We start from the raw sequence: 22,212 nt of genomic DNA, 5'->3' as shown, positions 1-22,212 counted from the left end.
GACCGGGACCATAGGTCGAGGGGCTAAGCTTCGGGGACTGGGGCGGGTGGTACAGGTCTTTCTGTCTTGTTAGAAGTGATTATGGATGTTTCGCTGTGTGTTGTCAAAGTGTTGGGTGTCCTGATTGCACAGGGCCATAAGTCTGAGACAGTCCGGTGGGTTGTGGGGTTTACGAGGGGGCGCTTGAGTTTAAACTAAGGTTTACTGCTGTGCTGTAAATAATGCAGGTGGCTGGCCGCGGCCTTGGGTGCTGGAGTGGGGCTGCAAGTCTTTGAAGCGACTCCAGTCGGGTCGGGGGAGGCGTGATAGCGCAGAGCAGGGCTCTGTTCTCATGTCTTGGCAGCCTTCTGAGGGAGGGAGGGGGATACATCGAGACCTTGTACGCTTTCACAAAGGTATCTCCCTCGTGCGTTGCTGAATATAAGTAAAGACATCGCAAACATTTGAATACTTTCTATAATACTTATTTAAAATCACTTCGAAACATGCATTTAACCTTTGCTGGGTGCGTTTCGATTATACCCAGTTCGAGCATCATATTTGTACATTAGACTCTAGCAGCTACAGTGTTTCAGTTACATGCATATACATTCGTAGTAAATGAGGTAGTGGTTAGATAAGTGGAGTACATAGAAAACGACCCGCCACTGTACGTGACGGTGGTGGCATATGAGGGGCTCAGACATTCACACATGATACGTGCACTCTCGCGCATTCTTTACATGGGTTCATAGTATAGTTGCATCCGCTTTCTCGTGTACTCTAGCAGCATTAGCTTTGGTTATGGCGCGAAACCACGTGAGGTAGGCTGCCCAGTGATACACGCAACGAACAGATCCCTGGAGCGTTCCTTCATCATTGGCATCCACCTGCAATGGTGCGAGCTTGCCATAGCTTATATCATGGGAGCATACTTTCTCATTTTAATACCTTCTACAGGCGTTTGTAAAGAAATAATGCAAGAGGTCTTGACATTAATGCATAAAGACTGTCTGCCATCTGATGACCATATTACTGTTCTTTTCATTTCCCAGGCCTGCTGGCCGGGTCATGCTAGGAGCGATGATACACTGCGGGAGGTGAACTGATACAATGTTAGTGCATTACGCTAGCTCATGTCCGTTTTGTTCGTGGGAACGTGCTCGCAGCGGATCTGCCAGGGTGCTGCGGCAACAGGGATGTTCTCCAAGGGTGGGGGCCGCGCTACAGTGCGCTGAGCTCACACCATCCTTACCGGGCAAAGAATGGTTTTTGGGCCTAGCTAAATTTGTGTTGTAATCAATACATATGGGCATTCGATACGTGTGGGCAATGTCTCCAGTGGGTGAGCCCTCCACCACCTGGGCCCGGGTGGCATGAGGGAACGCCCAATGGGCCATAGCCCTCACCTGGGGAAGAAACGCAGGCGAGAGGGGTCTCCTGGACCAGCCCTCCCCTACATTTCCCCCCTTTCGTTACTTAAAGTAACAAATTCTTTAACTCCTCTATCCTCCTACACTCTGCTTCGTCCATCACCGCCTCATCCCATGCAGGAGTTCCTTTGATAGGCATCCATGCTCTGCACACCCCCCTTAAACTCTCACCTCTCCTGGCGTATTCATCTGGAGTACACGTAAGATATATGCACCCACCATCTCCTTCCAAATCTACCCACACTTCCTCGTACCATTCTAGTATGCGGGGCTCTTTGATGGTGGTGTGCCAAAGCTTATCTACAATATCCTTGTCATGGTACATGGGCACCAGTTGGTACCTTGGTGTGTTGTCTACCCCTGTTTGTACTTGTGCTTCTTGCACCGTTTTTATTGTACCGTGTGAGTTGCCCATTGTCACCATCATCATTGCACCATTTGGTACTGTGTTAGCACAGACTCGAAGACCCACCTGGCATAGGCAGAAAATCAAAAGCAGGAACACCACGGCTGGCATCAAAAATTTCATTGTTGTTCCAAGCCATGAGGGGACCCAGGAGAAGAGGTTATCGAACCATGTACTATCTTCTGCTCCGCCTTCCATCTTCATTTTTTCTCCTAGGTTATGGACTGCTTCGATCACATGGGACAGGGAGCCGTTCTCTGCGTCTTCAGAAGGTACGAAAGTGCAGCAGGCACTTCCTATTTTTCGGCAAACACCGCCGTCCATCGCCGTCAACAGGTCCAGGACATACCTGTTCTGCATGGTCATCAGTCGCAAGGCTCTTAGTTCGACCTTTATTATGTTAAAACCTTCTTCGGTGTCGTTCGCCAGCTGAATTAATTCCCAGCGGGTTATCTGGAGCCATTTTGCGTTAGCCCTTGCTTGGACACTTGATACGAGCGAGGCAAAAAACGTTTCTGCTGAGCTGAATAATCGATATTTGTCTGGGATCTGGGCCAATAGTTCTGATGATGCCTTTGATATATAGTTTGATGCTCGTCTGTTGCGGGTCAGCACTTCTTCCTTGCTTCCAGAAGACAGAACATACATTTTGTGGTTCTGCAGTCGGTTGGGCCGCACTCTGTGGTGTGCGTTCCTGTGTCCTTTTGTTTCCATCGATGTGGCTTTCTGGTATCACCATCAGAGCTGAGTGCAGAGTGGCCATTGAGCAGCTGCCACTCCACGACGGGGGGAGGTGTAGGTATGCCTGTTTTCCACATATCCAATACGTGTCCATAAGGGCCGCAGACCCTTTTCTTAGGTCTGGGATAGTGAGGGTTTTGTTGCACTTCTTGTTCGTCCCCATGGACGTTCTCCCCTCTCCTTTGAAACATAGTTCATAGTCTATTTCATTCTGCAACTTGAAAGGCTTTTCGATGGGCGTAACCCAGGTTAGTTTTGAAATGTGTTCTCTCCATACGGGTGTGCATGTTTCTTCTATCCATTGCAATTTCTCCGGTGCCACACCCCTCAGTGCTTCAGCTTTACACATTACTTCTTCATTCTTCCACTTGTTATCAGAAAAAAGTGTCCCTTTGATTGCAAAAAATGGTTCTCTCAGACATACAACCCCTGACGGTTTTGGGTAGCACGTTTTCTCGTTCTGCAGCATTTGAAAAGTCACTTCATGTGCCTGGAAGGTGTTCTTAATTCTGCATAACGTGAGATGAAGGAGACATTGGGCATCTATAATCGGCAACTCTTTGGGTAACAGTACTTTGGGTGTACCTGATGCGTGAGGGATGAGGGAGCAAACATAACAGCTCTCGTTTGTTGTTTGTCTAGCTGTGGCACTCATGTCTGCATACCACTTATTTGTTTGGTGGGGGTGTCGCGGGTCTTCCATCTTATCTAGACCTAACCCATAGTACTCATCATACTTCTTCCTTCCTGCTTCCCTCTTCCGTCTATTGTTCTTATTCCTCATATTCTTCCCGATTCCCTGGGCAAGAGACAAACTAGACCCCTCTTTCTCATTCCCGCCCCCCTTCACCCAGTCATCATATAATATTTCATGTGTTTCTCTCATTCTTTGATTCTCTATGGCCGTGGGGGCAGGTTGGCTGGTGGGGGTATTATACAACCAGGATATGGCAGAGGGATTTCGGTCGTTTAAGCTGTGAGCATTGTAATTAGACATCTCAGGTGGGGACAGTGTGTTGTTTTGTCTTTCACCCTTTGGCCCTCCATCGTGTGAAATGACAACATTGGGTGACGTAGTATAGTAGCCCCACACAAGTTTAGTTCCATCCCATATTAAAAAATCACCTTCCCTTGTAGTTGCATTGACACTTGCAGTTGTATTGGTCCCAGTAGTTGTGTTACTCCCTCCCCCCTCGTTCATCTCGATAGAGATGAACGCTATGAACCAGTATGTAACCAGACCAAATAATAATGTAAAAAACAATATAATGCACGCAGATAGTCCACATTCATACGAATATATACATTTCACAGTTAACCATTCTCTAATTCTAGTACATCTATCCGTTGCAGGCCGCCCGTTAGATGCCATGGAAGCTCCTGTTTAAGATATAAAAGTGCATTGAGTGCATACATGTAAACATTTTGTTGGCACCATCAGTGCCAATATACATGTGACGGGGAATGGAAGCGGGTGGGGATGCGGGGAGGGGTATTCACAGACAAGGGTGTATACAAGTTCATAGTTCAGCTTTCCATTTTATATATGTATATATATATATATATATATATATTTACACTCAACAAGATGAAGGTTAAAACAAAATTTTCCCTTTTTTTTTTTTTTTTTTCATCTTTATCAGTTGTGCATTTCTTCAAATTCAGTACCAGCACATACACGCAAGTTCATATTCAGTCATTCTGCTCAGTTGCAGCGTTTGCTGTTGTCTGTGCCTCCCCATCTACCTCCTCTTGTACGTTGCTATATGCCTTCCGTACATCGGTCAAGTGCACCCAGTACCTCAACCCTTTGACCTTTACCGCCGTAGGTGTGCAAAATATTACTTCATATGGGCCATGGAATCGTGGTGCATTCCACCGACGCACAAAACTTCTGACATATATCCAATCGCCTGGTATTAGCTGTAGTTGTTGCTCCGGCTCCGTGACAGCGCCTGTTACATTTCCCTCTTCTCTAGTGAAGGGTGGGGACAATTGCTTTGCTATCACGCGCGCTGCCCTTGTCAGTTTCTTTAAATAGTCTGTGAACTCATCTCCCAATATCGCGGCGCTTCTGTGAGCGTCCGAGTGTTCGCGCAGTGGTGAGTTTGCAGTGTTCATCCGTCTCCCAGTCACGATCTCGTGCGGGGACAAATGGTGGTCTTTGCTTGGCTGGTTTCGTAACTCAAATAGCGCAAGCGGTAGGCAGTAAATCCAATTCTTTTTCAATGAGAAGCATAGTTTTGATAACCTGCCCTTCAACAATCCGTTCATCTTTTCCACTACGCCATTACTTTGAGGATGATAAATTGAACATAATTTATGTTTTATTCCCAACAATGCAGTCACTTCCTTAAAAAGCTCATTCACAAAATGAGTGCCATTGTCTGAGCGGATGACGTCACAAATTCCCCAGCGCGGGAATACCTCCCTTACTAGGAACTTGGCGGCGCTCTTGGCATCGGGTCGCGCGCAGGGTCCTGCTTCCACCCACCTTGAAAATGGGCACACGACCACAATCATGTACCGTGCACCATTACACCTTTCCCCCATATCTGCGTAATCTATGTGTAGTTCCTTGAATGGGCCAATGGGCTTAGGGATTGTTCCCCGGAGAGTACGTAATCCCTGAATTGTATATTTGGCATGTTGTACATTCCATTGCCAAGCGAGACACATGCTCCTGGAGACAGGGCACGAACCATTCTTCCTGTATTTCTGCTGCGATGTGTTGTTTGGTGTTATGTGCAGGGAAGTGTAGCTGTTGAAATGCAATCTCTAGTAGCTCAATTGGCATTACCACCTTCCCCGAGTTATTATGCCTCCACAGCAGGTCTGTTCCTGACTTGCTGCACCCTCGCTTTGTCCACAATAGTTTTTCCTCTGCACTGGCTCCTTCCTGCAATTCTATTATTTGTGGTATGGGCATGACATTATATCCCTCTGGGGCCTCTTCGTTTGTTTTGTCCTTAAGCATGTATTCACCTGTGTCATTTTTCTGAAAATAGGAAGCCTCCTTGGCGGCAGCGTCCGCTGCCGCGTTCCCTAAAGACACAACATCTGTGTTGGACGTATGTGCTTGGCATTTTACTATTGCTACTGCAGTGGGGTTTTGCAGGGCCTCAATTAACTCTTTTAACAATTCTGCATGCTGTACAGGTGTTCCATCTGCCCTCCTAAAGCCCCTCCGCCCCTATCTTGCTAGGCCTCCATGTACTGTTGTTGTCATGTAAGCTGAGTCTGTGTATATCGTCACTGCACAACCCTTTGCTGCATGTAGTGCTTCTATGAGTGCAATCAGTTCTGCTGCCTGCGCGGAGTAATGTGATGGGAGACGATATTGTACCAGTGTTTCATACTCACCGTCTTCTAACCTCACCACTGCCATGCCAACGTGTTTTTCTCCCGTGTCCGTGTCAATAGATGCGGACCCATCCACAAAGTACACTTCCCCTTCGCTTAGAGCGTTCTCACACACCACTGTCTCCTCCCCACTTCCTCCTGTGTAGGTTGCGCAATCGTGGTTCTGCATGTCTTCGAGCGTGCACGCTTCTGTAATGAATGTGGCGGGGTTCACTGTCTTGCATCTCACTATATGGATGTTGGCATTGGACAGTATAATCTCGTAGGCAGTTGCCCGCTGTGTGGTCAGTGTGCTTTTTGATCGCTCCAGTATGGCAAATAATGAATGTTCCACAAACAATGTTACAGGGCAGCCCATTACTATTGTGGCACTTTTCTCAATCGCGAACGCGGCTGCAGCGAGTGATTGCTCGCACGCGAAATGGCCCTGCATCACGGCATCTAAAGTGCCACTATAGTAAGCCAATGGCTTGTGTCCTAGGGATGTTTTTTGTGTCAGGACTGCTGTCATCAGTGCTTCCTTGCAGTGGGAGAATAGATAAAACTCGCGTCCATAATCAGGGTTTGCGAGTACTGGGGCGCTTGAAATCAACTCTTTTAGTGTTTGGAAGGAGGAACTCATCTCTTCCGTCCATTCCACCTTCCTGTTCTCCTGTTGGGCCACCTTTAATGCTTGTAATAAGGGCCTAGTGTATGCCGCATAATCTAGTATCCATGCTCGGCAGTAATTGCACATTCCCAAAAATTTCTGCATGTCTTTTACTGTTGTGGGTTCTTGTACTGATCTTATGGCTTCTACCCTGTCTGGTATTATTCTTTTTCCATCTCTCGAAATCAGCTGTCCTAGATACAGGACCTCTGTCAGGCAGTATTGTAGCTTTCCCTTGTCCACTTTGTACCCCTTGTTGGCCAGCAAAGTCAATAGAGTTATGGAATCTGTTCTGCATGTCTCTTCGTTTCGTGCGCAGACTAGTAAATCATCTACGTACTGAATAATGGTGCTCTCAACTGATAGGTTTCCTAGGTCTTCATGTAATACGCGATTGAAGATGCTCGGGCTCTCGCAGTAACCCTGTGGTAATCTGCAATGCTCATACCTTTTACCCCCCAGTGTGAAGGCGGTAAGGTATCTACTTTCTTCAGCCAGGGGAATAGAGAAAAATGCGTTTTTCAAATCCACTACTGTGAAATGTGATGCCTCTTTCGGGATGCTGCACAGTATTGATGCAGGGTTCGGGACTAGAGGGAACTCCTTCTGAATTACATCGTTGAGGGGGCGTAAGTCCTGTATCATCCTCCAAGACCCCCCTTTTGCTTTTTTGATCGGATAAATACAAGTGTTACATGGGGAGTTTGAAGGCACTATTATCCCTTGTGCTAGTAGGGCGTTTATTGTCTCTTTTATCCCTTCTTCAGCTTCACGAGACAGAGGATACTGTTTAACTCGTGGTAAAATTGCTCCTTGTTTTAGCTTTATTACCACAGGCTGTACTCCATGCAACAGTCCCACATCATGGGGGCCTGTTGTCCATAAGTTATTTGGTACGAGCCTCATGTCGTCATCAAAAAACGACGGTGGTGCTCCTACCACTGTCATCAATTGGACGGGATTCTCCCTTGATTGTATTAAAAAATCACAGGGCATCGCTATTTCCATCACTATTTCACCATCCCCTTCTGAGTCTGAGAAGAGATCCTCATCTGTTACCTCTCGCAGGGCGATGTTGGCGTTTGTGCATAGCACTGTGCGCCACTCACACCCTTCCTCGTCCACTCCGATCACAGCTATTCTTTTTGCTGACACTTGCACAGCGTGCAAATCTAACGATACCACTGATCCTGGTGCTGCGTTGGGGCATACTATGGGGCGGAAGAGGAACTCCGCCGGGATCCTCCAGTCCATGCTTCTCAGCTCGGGAATTATGAGGGCCAGAGTCTTCAGCCCTTTGATAAACATTTCCTCATTCTGTGGCAGTCCTCGTATTTCCTGCGTGGTTGTGTAGGCTTGCACTACCAACATTGCACGCAAGGGGCATATCCCGGGTGTGGAACACACTATCCCTCTCTCGGTAAATGATATGGTCATGTTGAGTTTACTCAGGAGATCCCTCCCTAGCAAGTTAATTGGGGAATGTTCGTAATATAATAAGGGTGCCTTCACAGTCTTACCCCCCACTGTCACATGCAAAGCTTCTGTGTAAGGAACTTCAACTACAGCCCCAGAGAACCCCTGCGTCTCTAACTTCCTGTTAGATAACGGGAATCGGCCCTCTCTGATACATGATTTCTCCGCTCCCGAATCAACCATGAATATAAACTGCTTGTCTCCTATCTGCGCCCCTACCAATGGTTCCTCTGCTGCATTGTAGGTGGTGGATAGAACTGGACACGCAAGTGTTCTCTGTGGGCTGTCCTATGCGGGGTATCTCGTCGCCCCTCCCTCATTAAGGACATTTCCGGAAACTACCGACATGCCGCTGTAAGGCGCTGGCGCGGGGGCCCCGTTTGCTGTTGTCGCGAAAGGGTTACCTGGCGTGTATTGCATGCTGTCATTGTTTTGGGGGTGGTTCTGTGTCCTGTACTGGTGTCCTTGTTGCTGGCCCGTGGTACCCTGGCCGGGGTTTCTTAGTTGCTGCTGTCCCATTGGGAGACCGTATGGGCTTCCCGGGTGTGGATGACCATAAGTCTCCCCCTCCTGGAACCCATTGTTTTGTCTACTTCTGCACTCCCTGGAGTAATGTCCCCATCGTCCACAGTTCCAGCAACTCCCTTGGGGGCCCCTGGGACCCTGCCATCCATTTCCTCCCATTCCTCCATACCCCTGTCCGCCTCCACTCCGGCCCCTGTACCCACCTCGTCCCCCTCGAGGGGTCCACTCTTGCCACTGCGGGCTTCCACCTTGCTCTTGCTCAGTCCACTGCCGCTGTGCTGGTCCTGCCCAATTAGTTGCCACCCTTCCTTGGAGTGCTATCAGCCCCTCCTCCTCCTCATCTCCCTCCCTACTGTGTGGGAGCGCGGCTACTGCTGCTGCAACCTTCACTAACTTTGACTGTACTAACTTCGCCTCGTCTGCCAATCTTTTCTGCGCCACCTCCTTCTCCCTCTCCTTGATTCTTTTACAATGGTGTACTATTATGCTTTGAATTTCTGGCCATCCCTTTGCTTCAATACCTGCTATCTTGTCAAGCGCCTTCTGCACTTCCTTTGGGAGCCCTCTCTTTATAATAAAATAAAATAAAGATGTCGATTGATACCAGGGCGTGCCCGTTTCTGCTCTCCACATCTCTTGGACCCGAAAAATGTAATCCATAGCCTCCTCCCCGTCATTCATTGTACACTGCATCACTGACTGCAAGTCCGGTGTGTCTGGGAATGTTTCGCGTAAGGCATCCCACACCCTGGCACGCACCGTGTTAAACGATGCCCCATCATGGCGGTCACAGTCTAACGTTACTCCCGGGAAACCGGCCTTAACCCATACCCTTTCAGCCTGGTCACCTACCGCTGATACGAGTAGACTTTTCACATCTCCTATGGCTAGGGGTACCCCGGCAGTATGTTTCTCAAAGGCATATATCCACTTACTTGCCCCTCCTGACAACGGGGGCAATAGCTTCAATAAATTGGCCTTATCCATCTGTGCCCATGGGATATAGTTAGGCCTCCCTCCTCCCCTGTGTATCAATGGGAGCTGTAGCCTTCCTTTTGTCGTTCCGTCCGGACCCGTTTGATCTGTTGATGTCCCTAGTGATGCCATTTTTCCCACTCTGTTCCTTAGTCGCCCCGTCCACTCATCGTCCAGGGTTCTCAGTGAACACGTACCTTCCCCCCCTTCGCTTCCCCCTCCTATCGCCATACTCAACCTGTCGCTTTCTTCTATCTCGTCCCTTATGTCACACAGCAACTCCTCTCTAATTCCCCCCCGCCTTTCTTCGCTTGCAATATCTCCCTCTCCGGGCCCTATTTCTATTATTCGCGTTGGTTCTTCCTCAATTCTGAACAAAATCTCGCCCTTTTTCCACCCCTCTTCGGGCTTTCTATTTTCACCTTGCGCTCTGGACGTACGCCCTGATCTAGTTGCATCTAGTGCTGTTCGTTCACATATATCTTTTATCCTCGAGAGCTCATCCTTTGCTATCGTCAGTCTTGATTCTAAATCATCTGTGAGCTTCTCTATATCCACCCTTTGTGCGCCTGCCTGGGCTCGCTCTCTCGTGCTTTCGTATGGCGGAGGTGCCGTGGGCCGGAGGGGTGTAGTATCTCTCGGGGGAGGTATGTAAGTGGGATCACTGTACCCCTCTGCGGGCACAGGCTTCTTTATTATCGGGTACAAACTTATTACCTCTACTGGTGGCGCTACACTTGGACCTTCTTTGACATCTCTTTGTATTAGCAGTGGATTGTCTGTGGTGGACGGGAGATCAGGATTTAATGCTGGTGTCTTAGGCGGTGGTATCTCTTCAAATAACCTCCACAGATCCAATATTTCCCTCCTATTTTGCAGCTGCTTTCCTTTGTATTTTAGATAAATGCATGTGGCCACTGTATCCAGGACACTTTTATCAAACGACCCTCCCTCGGGCCAAATCTGAGGTAACCCCTTCCCCTTTAGCTCGGTCACCCATTGGTCATGATATTTTTTAATCCGCTCCACGTATCCCGGGAGATTCTTACAAATATGTGATAAGGGTGTTTCAGCCCCCATCTCTGTGCCCTCCTAGTGCTGATGTGCCTCGTGTGTTTGCAACTACAATGTAAATGTCTTATCAATATTATTCTTTATATTTTACTTCACATTCAATGTTGGGTCCCTTTGGGCTCTCCCCCTCCCTGTCTGCACAATACAAAACTGGCCGTACACAATATCTATTATGTTCTTTTTGAGGGGCACATACAAGAGCAACCCATCCTTTGGTTTGACAATGTCAGACTGGAAATCAAAAAGGTACTCACTCACTCCACTATATTGGCGTTGTCTGAAGAGAGAAAAAACTTTTATCCGACCACACTTATTATGACCATTTAACTATTATGCACTTATAATTGTTCACACATTCACAACGTCAAAATCTCCTCTAGCACATACGAGGTGCACACACCTCTTGGCACCATTCACCATTCAAGCTGCCCTCCCTTTCCTCCCTAGCCGGCTGTCCCTAATCGCCTTATTTGAGTATCTAGATGCGCATATATATATATATAGATATTAACCTGTTTTCCCCTCCTTCTAATAGGACTTTGTTTCTCTTACTGTCTCCCCAAGTCTGTGCTAATCACAGTTCTTTATTCTCCCCCCTACCCTTAAGAAAAGGAAAAAAGTAATAGCGGTCACTAATGTACTCTCAGTGTCCCCTTTTGCTGAACACTTTTATTTTATACTCCACATCTTCATATATTCCCAGTACTAGTCAAGATAGCACTATGCGGCGCCGCCTTCCACCCCCTTTCGGAGCTAGGTTCCCGTCACTGTTTATCTCTTATTCACCTCTTAATCCTAATGGCCATATGCAAAGAAAAAGCAAGGAAATTTTAAGATGATCTTTAGTAGATCTGTGTACCCCCTCTTCGTTTCCTGTCCTACACTTCACTCCCCGCTCCCCTTAAGATCGCTCGCACTCAGTACTCACGTGCCCGTCTTGAACCGATACTCTCCGAAACTGGGTCCGTCCAGGCAGTGTCGCCGTCAGCTCAACAGTCAGCCCCGGCTCCGGCGAGCGGTACTCAAAGGGGATTTTTCAACCGGGATCCCGTACCCCCTCTCTATTGAGTGCGCACTTCTTAGTGTACCGGTCGCCGTTGGCGGGCAGCCTCCCGGAGCCGGCTCACCGTCCGTATCCCTTTTCGACCGGAGATTCTCGTGCCAAACGGGGACGGTTATAAGGAGTTTAGGAAGAAATAAAAATCACGCTATCGGGGTCACCACTGAAAGCAAGCGTCCCCAAACAGCACGATCCTTCCCGCAATGAGAGACAATGAAGGACTCTCCCAAAATGGGAATAAGGCCAAGACAGAGTGCGGGTGAGCGTAAATGGGAGTTTATCAATCAGAATTGGGCATGCAAAGAACTCTGCAAACTCCGAGAGCGCTCTGTCTGACAATAGCAAAGACAGGCGTATATATTTACAAAAAACGTCATCAAAACCTACATACTATAGGGGGCACAAGTTCATTGGGATTGGGTGGCGACGACTAACTATAGGTGCCGCTGCGGTGTGGTTGGTCTTGGCTGGAGGACGTCACTGGTCACCCTCGTGGGTTGGGCTGGGCCTGGCAGGTCGGCTTGAGTTCATCCGGGCGGTGTTGGTGTGCCGAGGCGGCCTGTGGCAGAGATGAATGCCTTTTCTGACTTACTTGCCCTCTGCCATGCACACTGCAGTCATTCAGTCATTTACAGTTTTATTCTCTTTAGTAAATCTTTTAATAGGTTAAATGCAACACAGGAGGAATGCACCTTGTGAGGGATCTGGAGATAATATATCGTGGCCTGGCTACTTGTGATCTGTTGACCGGGACCATAGGTCGAGGGGCTAAGCTTCGGGGACTGGGGCGGGTGGTACAGGTCTTTCTGTCTTGTTAGAAGTGATTATGGATGTTTCGCTGTGTGTTGTCAAAGTGTTGGGTGTCCTGATTGCACAGGGCCATAAGTCTGAGACAGTCTGGTGGGTTGTGGGGTTTACGAGGGGGCGCTTGAGTTTAAACTAAGGTTTACTGCTGTGCTGTAAATAATGCAGGTGGCTGGCCGCGGCCTTGGGTGCTGGAGTGGGGCTACAAGTCTTTGAAGCGACTCCAGTCGGGTCGGGGGAGGCGTGATAGCGCAGAGCGGGGCTCTGTTCTCATGTCTTGGCAGCCTTCTGAGGGAGGGAGGGGGATACATCGAGACCTTGTACGCTTTCACAAAGGTATCTCCCTCGTGCGTTGCTGAATATAAGTAAAGACATCGCAAACATTTGAATACTTTCTATAATACTTATTTAAAATCACTTCGAAACATGCATTTAACCTTTGCTGGGTGCGTTTCGATTATACCCAGTTTGAGCATCATATTTGTACATTAGACTCTAGCAGCTACAGTGTTTCAGTTACATGCATATACATTCGTAGTAAATGAGGTAGTGGTTAGATAAGTGGAGTACATAGAAAACGACCCGCCACTGTACGTGACGGTGGTGGCATATGAGGGGCTCAGACATTCACACATGATACGTGCACTCTCGCGCATTCTTTACATGGGTTCATAGTATAGTTGCATCCGCTTTCTCGTGTACTCTAGCAGCATTAGCTTTGGTTATGGCGCGAAACCACGTGAGGTAGGCTGCCCAGTGATACACGCAACGAACAGATCCCTGGAGCGTTCCTTCATCATTGGCATCCACCTGCAATGGTGCGAGCTTGCCATAGCTTATATCATGGGAGCATACTTTCTCATTTTAATACCTTCTACAGGCGTTTGTAAAGAAATAATGCAAGAGGTCTTGACATTAATGCATAAAGACTGTCTGCCATCTGATGACCATATTACTGTTCTTTTCATTTCCCAGGCCTGCTGGCCGGGTCATGCTAGGAGCGATGATACACTGCGGGAGGTGAACTGATACAATGTTAGTGCATTACGCTAGCTCATGTCCGTTTTGTTCGTGGGAACGTGCTCGCAGCGGATCTGCCAGGGTGCTGCGGCAACAGGGATGTTCTCCAAGGGTGGGGGCCGTGCTACAGTGCGCTGAGCTCACACCATCCTTACCGGGCAAAGAATGGTTTTTGGGCCTAGCTAAATTTGTGTTGTAATCAATACATATGGGCATTCGATACGTGTGGGCAATGTCTCCAGTGGGTGAGCCCTCCACCACCTGGGCCCGGGTGGCATGAGGGAACGCCCAATGGGCCATAGCCCTCACCTGGGGAAGAAACGCAGGCGAGAGGGGTCTCCTGGACCAGCCCTCCCCTACAATACCTGCAAACCCATGAGAGCCAATATGTTATTTGATTCAGCCCAACCTTCAATCCTGGCCAGGAGAACGTGCCCGACATTTTTTAAGAGAGTCCATGACCGATATTGGTCTGCACGAGGCCAGCGTATCCCTGGTGTTTGTTTTCTGAAGATTGGTTAAAATATGGCAGTTTAACAAGATAAAGCTATTGATCCGATAGTAATTGTGAGGATAGGTGCCCATAGGTCTATTTCAGTGCAAAACAGGTAGACAGGGGTACTATCAGGTCTCAGAGACCTATTAAGATTTTGACAATTTATGGCCACAATCACTTCCTCGATGGAAAATTATATCTCCATGCCCAAACTTTCTCCTGACCAAGGTTGATGCGCCTGGTCCTCAAATGATGATAATGGGTTTCTCACACCGGCACTATATAAACCGGAGAAGTGATCCATCCATACATGTTCTTGGACAATAGTATCCAATCACTGGTTTGTGTATTTATAATATGGGCCTTTATTCACTATATCCCAGAATGTTCTTGTATGCTTTTGGTCCAATGCATTTACTAACTCGGTACATGTATTGCTTTCTATTTCTTTTCTTTATATCAACTATAGACAAAGAACAGTTTGTGGCACTATTCAGAGGAGAACCAACTGTGCACGTCTATAAAGAATCCTAACCATAAATTGAACTAATTATATGCACAAATTCAAGCAGCGGGTGATGGTGTGGATAAGAACTCCTTGCCCCAGGGGTCCCATAAAAAATTAACACAGCAAAATAACACTGCGCTGTAGAAACACAAGGCGTGTGTCTCGGTGAAGTTTTATTCTTAGCAGCAAAGCCCGACACGTGTTTCGGCCTTCCGGTCTTTTTCAGGGCTGAACGGCTTCATTGATATAAAGTTCAAAAAACAAAATCATTGCAAGATAATTACAGAGTACCCAACAATTGGTAAACCCCACAGGTCATTGGTGAAATCCCCCATTACCTAGATGGAGAAACAATCAATTGCACAGTTGTGCATAACCGTGGCATAAATGTATGTATTGTATCATTGTTAACAATCAATTGATGTAAATATACTGGGCCCATACAGTGGGGTTAAAAAAAAGCGCAGGGAAATTCATAACAACATAGAAAAAGAGAAACAAAACAGAAAAAAAAATAGGGAGACATTTTTTGTACTTGCCACACTACCAGCTACTCCTGTCCCAAATAGCTCAATGCCACATTGCATAACAACAACAAAAAACGCCATCTTGAACATCAATGGACAACAGGTGCGCCACATGCAGCCCATCTCCCCACACGATTTATTGCACAGGTGTAGGTTATTATACCGCTAACAACATCCTAGTGTACAAGACCACCAAGTGGAATATTAAAGCAGAGACACCCATGATTACAGAGTACTTGTTACATGAATGCCCCAATTCTAAACTATTGCACTAGTATGTTTAAGTGAACCCAGAAAGATGGACTCGGAGGTGAGCAGCCAATAACATGCATCACCTACCTTGAAACAGAACTTTAATACTAACTCCCCCCTATGTGAACGGACCAAACTGAAGACACACAATGGTTAATTCTCACACTGCATAAACAAAGTGAATCCAATTTCCAAAGGCTTATGATGTGCTGTGCTACCAACCGTATGAAGTGCGCTTTTCATACCTGATCTCACAGACGAATAATCACAATCAGTGCAGAAGCTACTATTTGATGGTTCTGCCAAACAACAAAAAAAGACATTGACCGTAGTCCATAAACACATTGAAGCTTACAATACAGCTTGTCGTTAACTTACTGAAACCACACTGAAACAATAGCAGCCTCTTACCTCTATTGAGCTGGTGCAAGCTCGTAAATTGCAGCCACTCATAACCACCGAAGAGTGGACCAAATACTCAGCGACCGGAGCCCAGAACCGGAAGTGCCGGGTCATACTAAATTAGCTGCCATCTTGGAAAGGGTCATTACATGAATAGAAAAACTAGTAAATACTTGTAAGAATAAGCTTGACTGAGCGAGCCAGGTATTAAAAAGCAACACCCTGAACCAATGTACTACACGTATCGATGATCATGATCTGCCCAAGTCAGAGATGCACTCCGAACCTGATACATTATATTGCCAAAGTAACGGCTTGTCTGATTCAAACCAACAAATAAAAATGCCTTAGTGGTTCAAAATAGATGAACTTACTCTATTAAGCCAGGTTGTCAATTATGACAACAATTATGCACAAGAAGGGAGATAGACACAGGTGGCACACATGTTCCCCATGTAAAAACAATTACTGCAATTAACAGAGACAATTCTGGCTATAAAAGCGGTGCATGGCATGAGAGAACAGCATCAATCAATGCAGGCCATTTTAAAAACACGGCAAACTCATCATTTATGTTTAACCCAAAATGGACCGTCCTATATTTACAAATGAGCCGGTATTCTAGTTGCCACAAACACAAATGACTATTCCCACCTATTTGTGACAATTTGACTTGCATTAGGCCTACAAAACATATTGCTTACTTATTATCCAATTGGTGAGTGAGCTGCCAATGGGCAGCAAGCGGAAATTTGGATTCCTGGCTTGAGATAGAATTGAGGTGTTCTCTAATATGAACTCTCAATGGCCATATTGTGCTACCAATGTAGTATGCACTACAAACACATTTAATGCAGTAAATAACATATTTAGTATTGCAGTTGATAAAACTTGTGATCTTGTGATTAGCAATGCTACCAAACAGAACACAATCAGTTTCCCATGCATGTATACACACAGAACAATGGCCACATTTATGGAAACCACCACTATGTGTCTGGGACAACCAGTTCTGGCTCATACTTTCCTCTTGCATGTATGAAGGGCACAAAATATTCCTCAACTTCAGTGCTTTACTATATGTGATGCTCAATTTGCGAGCTACATAGTGCACTAAAAAACAATCTAACTGTAACAAGTGCCAATGACGGTTCAGAATGTGATACAATTTGTAACTATCTGCATTGAATCAAGTTATCAGTCTCAATGTTTTGCCGCTCATTGGCACTTCCTTGGGCTTATGAATTAACAATTGGGCTCTATCCACTGTAGTAACTTATCTCTGGGCCTGTTCAAGTAAAGACAAAGGATACCTTCTGGACAGATATCTGGCCTGGATATTTTTGCATTCTAGTTCAAAGTTTTCACTGTGACTACAATTACTTTTGGCTCTAATATACTCCTGTTTAGGGATATTTGTAACCACTGTTTTTCTATGACAACTCTTAGCATGTAACACAGAGTTGACTGTGGTTTTTCTAAAGTGTTTAGTGATATACCCTGTCAGTGAGATGCATATTTGGAGATCCAGGAAATCAATGCTAGATCTGCTGTGACAGAATGTGAATGACAATCCCAAAGTATTGCCTTTAAGATATTCTACAAACTGTTAAGCTTTGTGTCAGTACCTTGCCAAATCATAATTACCTCGTCAATGTATCGACGACACAGATATATGTATTTCAAGAAAGCTGTAATGAAAAACAGATAGGATTCTTCGAACTGATGCATAAAAATATCGGCGGGAGACAGAGCAAAGCTTGCCCCCATTGCAATACCAATTACTTGTTTATAGTAAACACCATTAAACAGAAACACATTGTTTTTCAAAGCAAAATTTAACAGGTCTTCTATCATCAATATGTGGTCATGGTAAGATGCAGATGTTTGTCTGAATAGGTAGTTTACACTTGCTATAGCCAAGTCATGTTTGATAGACGTTTATAAAGACTTTACGTCCAGAGTGACCAGTATGTGATGCCAACCAATTGTGAGTGTGTTAAATAGTTGGGGCACATGCATGGTATCTCAGAGATAAGTGTGTGTGCTCTTACCTTCAGGTAACAAGATGTCATTGATGTATTGTGACATAGGTTCTATCATCCACCCCTTGCCACTGATGATCGGTCTGCGATCTGGCATTGACTGGTAGGGTTTATAGATTTTAGGACAAAAGTACATCGTGGGTAGAGTAGGATTTTCAACCGTCATAAATTGCTTTTCTGCATCCGTCAACATACCTTTTCTATAACATTTCAAAATTCATTGTATTGAACTAGTAGCAATGGATTTAGTGGGATGGGACCCAAGTGTCGAATAACAGCCTGGACCCTTTAGATGATGTAGGCCATTTGTATATAATCTGGTTTGTCCAATACCATAACGTTACCTCCTTTGTCTGCCTCTTTGGTCTCGTTGTTCATAAGTTGTTGCAGAGCCTTGGATTCTGTCCGAGTAAGATTAGTACTGCAGGTTGATGGACCTTGATCTTTTAAAGTTTGGATTTCCCTAATTACTGCTTTGTGAAATGTTTCAATGAGGTTGTCACCTGTAAAATAGGGTGTCAACCTGGATGTAACTGTGCAATTGATTGTTTGCCCCATCTGTGTAATGTGGGGGTTCCACCAATGACCTGTGGGGTTTACCAATTGTTGGGTTGTAATTATCTCTCAATGATTTTGTATTTTGAACTGTAAATCAAGGAAGCCATTTCAGCCCATGAAAATGACCGGCTGTCGAAATACGTGTTGGTCTTTGCTGCTAAGAATACAACTTCACCAAGACATACGCCTTGTGTTTCTGGCGCGCAGTGCGATTGTGTTTTGCTGTGTTCATGTCAACTATAGTTTTTTTATACAAGGCTCTCGCCTCTCTGTTTACATTCCTAGCGGTGATAGGAGTTTTAACCGATGTTATAGACCTCATCTTGGCTTTTGTACATTCAGAATTGAACCACCCAGGATAACCCAACTTGTTTTTTGTGCGACAAATAGTTGTAAATGCATTCAATATGTTTCCTGTCAGCATACTAAAATTAACCAGATTACCAGTCTGATCATCCCGCCCTCCAATATGGTTTCAATAATGGGATGATTCATACTAACTATATTTTCCATTATTTTCCCTTGATCAACCTTAATCCCTTAACCCTTTGTTTGCCAGTATCCAAATATGTTTTAGTCAGGTGTGGTAAATTAATGGAGTTATTCCCATTAAATATTTTGAGCTTCAGCACGATAAGGAGATGGTCCCTAATTATATCTTCAACAACATGAAAATCCAGAACTGAATCCCAGCATTTCATTGGAAGACATAAATAGTCAATTGACTAACTGCCTTGGGCTGTGCTAAATGTGACCTTGACAGGTCTATCATTGGGGAAACCCCCATTCACTTTCCTCATACCCAAATCATGCAAACTCGTTAGCGGTGTAAACCCTTTGGTGCAAATTCGGGTTTCCATCATAATTTGCATTAGAATCCCTGCCATGTTGTTTTCTGTCACATCAAAGAGATTACACAGAGGGCTGATCCCCATTTTTACGGTAAATCCCTACCGAAAATTAAAACACATTATGCTTGACAACATTCTTTCACAAATCATCTATAAACACAATCAATTCAGATAAGCAGCCATCTGTATATTGGGCATATGGACTATTTTAAAAATGGACCTACGAAATGTGTTTGGCGCTAGGCACTTGTGTAACCTAACCATTTGTAAAAATGACTTGGAAGGCTCTAGAGGTATTAAATGACTGTGAGGAACCTGAGGGCATCCACACTTCTTTTTCCCCTGTAGCCTCCTCTCGGGTGACCAGGGAAAGGCCATAAGCGAGGGAGGATCACCCGGGAAGTGGGGAGAGGACGTCCCCAGGCAAGACATGGTATCCCCCATTTCGTTTTCATAATGAACCCTCCATCTCTCAAGCCTTTGTAGACTTTTGTCAGCCCTTTCCCTGTTCTTCCCTCAAAATTGTGCCGAAGAAACACCAGCACAACACTGGGACGAGGAAGAGACTAACTCGGAAGCCACATCCTCATGTTGTTGAAACAAACACATATCAGCATCATTTTGTTAATGCAGACACATATCAGCCTCCTTTTATTAATACAGACACATATCAGCCTCAGGTATGTACTGGGATGATGATGAGGAGGATAGCACAAGTAAGGCAGAACTTCCTTTCCACTGGTGAGCAGTCTAGTCTTTCCTTGCCTCATCATGGTGACAGGAACTTTAAAAGCCGACAACCTTTGGTAAATGGAGTCAGCTGTGGAGGCAGAAGCAGCAGCTGGGAAGGCAACTGTGGATTAGTGGTGTGGCAAGCAGAGCGCTCGAGACCTGTGTACAGATGCAGAGTTTATGTGGCAGGAAGCAAAAACAAAGTGCTGGCTGCCGGTAGCAGTCCATGAGAGGGAGGCCGGCGTAACCGAGCAAAGTGGTCGCAAGAATCCTGGCCTGCAGGTGGAGCATCACTGGGGAGCCACGCCATGAAGGTACCGCATGGGAAGACAAGCACCCGTAGCAGCAGCCCGTAGCAGAAGAGACCTTCCAACGCTGTAATATCAGACTAGTGTGTGTGGGAAGCACCGGGTTGGCAGGTGACGCCATAAGCTCCGACCGGTGAGTGTGGGAAACATCAGGCTGGCAGGCACATATGCGATGAACATTATTTTGAATACCAAATAAAATGAAAACGTTTACAAGTACTTTATGAATACCAAACAGAACAAATATAAGTACTTTTGCATAATGAACAAACTCAGTCATTATAAATGCTTTTGAATACCGATTAGAGCAAAAGCAATTTTTAGCACTCGTTAGTGGATTAAAAGAAAGGTGGTGAAAGTAACGGATACCACAGTTTTTTTCTGAAACACAAGTATTGGCAAAGTCAAGAGAATGCCCAGATGGGTATGGTATGAGAAATCAAGTATTGGCCAAAGCCAAAAGAAAATTCAAGGAACTGCATGCTATGAGGAAACTGTTATGGGCAAGAGTCAGGAGAATACAAGAAGGTGTAATAAATGCATGGTGGCCAACCAAGCCACGGTACAGTGTCAGAAGAGTGTGGCACCAGTGTATAGAAGCAGTAGCATATTGTTGATGGAAAGTAGCCAAGACAGGGGTATCGGTTGCGTGACCTGTAATGGGTGGGCCATGTGGTCCGACAACTGCACCTAGACAGAGTGCCCCCTTGTATGCAGAAGCCAATATAGCATCCATAAAGAAACGTGTGTTTTGCAACAACTGCTTATGTGATTTTTAAGTGAAAACATTGAACTGCCTATGTGAAATAGTGAAAAGAACCAATATCACAAAAGCTGAGAAGTGTCCCAAGGAACTGTATTGTTTTTGAAAAGCTGGAAGATGTGAACTCTTTGGGAAGGGAAACCTGTTGTCTTGTGAAGCTGAATATAAGCCAAGAGCTGGAAGAAGCTTTGAACTTTATTTTGAACACTATTCATTTTAATGCTGTCCTCCCTACACATTGTATATACTTAGTTGTGAGGGTAAGTATAGGTTTTGAACACAGACATTTGATTTGGACTTCCTGACACAGACTAATAGTTAATGTATCTAAAAACGGAACAGCGGAGCAGTGGTGCGATAAACGCTATAAAGATTTATTAATAGTTAAGGTTTCTAAAACAGAATGGAGTCTCGGCGGTGCGAGAAAAGGTGGCATGAAGTTATTAATAGTTGAATCAGTAGAAGTAGTAAGGAGGCCCGGCAGTGTGAAAAGTTTCAAAATGCACAGGCAATTTAGTAAGAAAGCGCAACAAAATGAGAAGTAGTTCTGAAGACAAGTAGGCGCTTCAGTTATAAAAAAAGTTTAACAACAACTGCAAGTCCTTCAAGAGAAAAAATCTGCCAAGTATATAAATATAAATAAGTTGAGAAGTTAGTAGGAGTTTAAGAAGGAGATTCAAAGCAGAAGATCCAGATTAGTCCCGCAATCTAATCGATATTCTCAAGGAAGACAAAGGGCCTCATTACACGGAAGGCGGTGGTCCAGGGTGCTATTAGCACCCTGGACCATGCCGGTAAATTACCGGCACCGCCTTGGCGGAAAGGGGATTTACCGCCCCATTCCAAGGTTGGTGGGGCGGTAAATCCCCCTTCCGCCATTGCCCTTCCCCATTCCCATTTCTGCCCCATAGGGCTCTATGGGAATGGGGAAGGCGCTAATTACGGCACCGCAATTTTGCGGTGCCGTAATTAGCTCCGAGGTCCCTTAGCGGGTTGGTTTTTAACGCCTGCAAAAAGCAGGCGTTAAAACACCAACCCGCTAAGGGACCTCGTAGTAAGGCGGTAATGGTTAACGGTGGCCGTTAACCATTACCGCCTTCCGTGTAATGAGGCCCAAAGAATGCAAAATAAAGTAATCTCACAGTCAGTTTCTTTAAGAAAAGATTTAGCAAGACATCAGTGATTCCTTCTGGCAGAAACACAGTCTAGTCTAAGCAGATTGAAGGAGGAGTCAGAAGAGGCCTTCTAGGTCTGAGAGGAGGCAG

General features: G+C 45.7%; 1 protein-coding gene across 1 annotated transcript in view; it reads left to right on the top strand.

Moving 5' to 3' along the window:
* The window catches only part of DNAH3 (dynein axonemal heavy chain 3), a 1,861,430-nt gene that overhangs the window by 290,995 nt on the left and 1,548,223 nt on the right, over window positions 1–22,212 (top strand). The window lies entirely within an intron of this gene.

The sequence above is a fragment of the Ambystoma mexicanum genome, chromosome 2q, assembly GCF_040938575.1.
Source record: "Ambystoma mexicanum isolate Mex_15411 chromosome 2q, UKY_AmexF1_1, whole genome shotgun sequence".
Taxonomy (NCBI): Eukaryota; Metazoa; Chordata; class Amphibia; order Caudata; family Ambystomatidae; genus Ambystoma; species Ambystoma mexicanum.
Note: the sequence above shows the minus strand (reverse complement) of the source record. Positions and strands in the feature narration are given on the sequence as shown.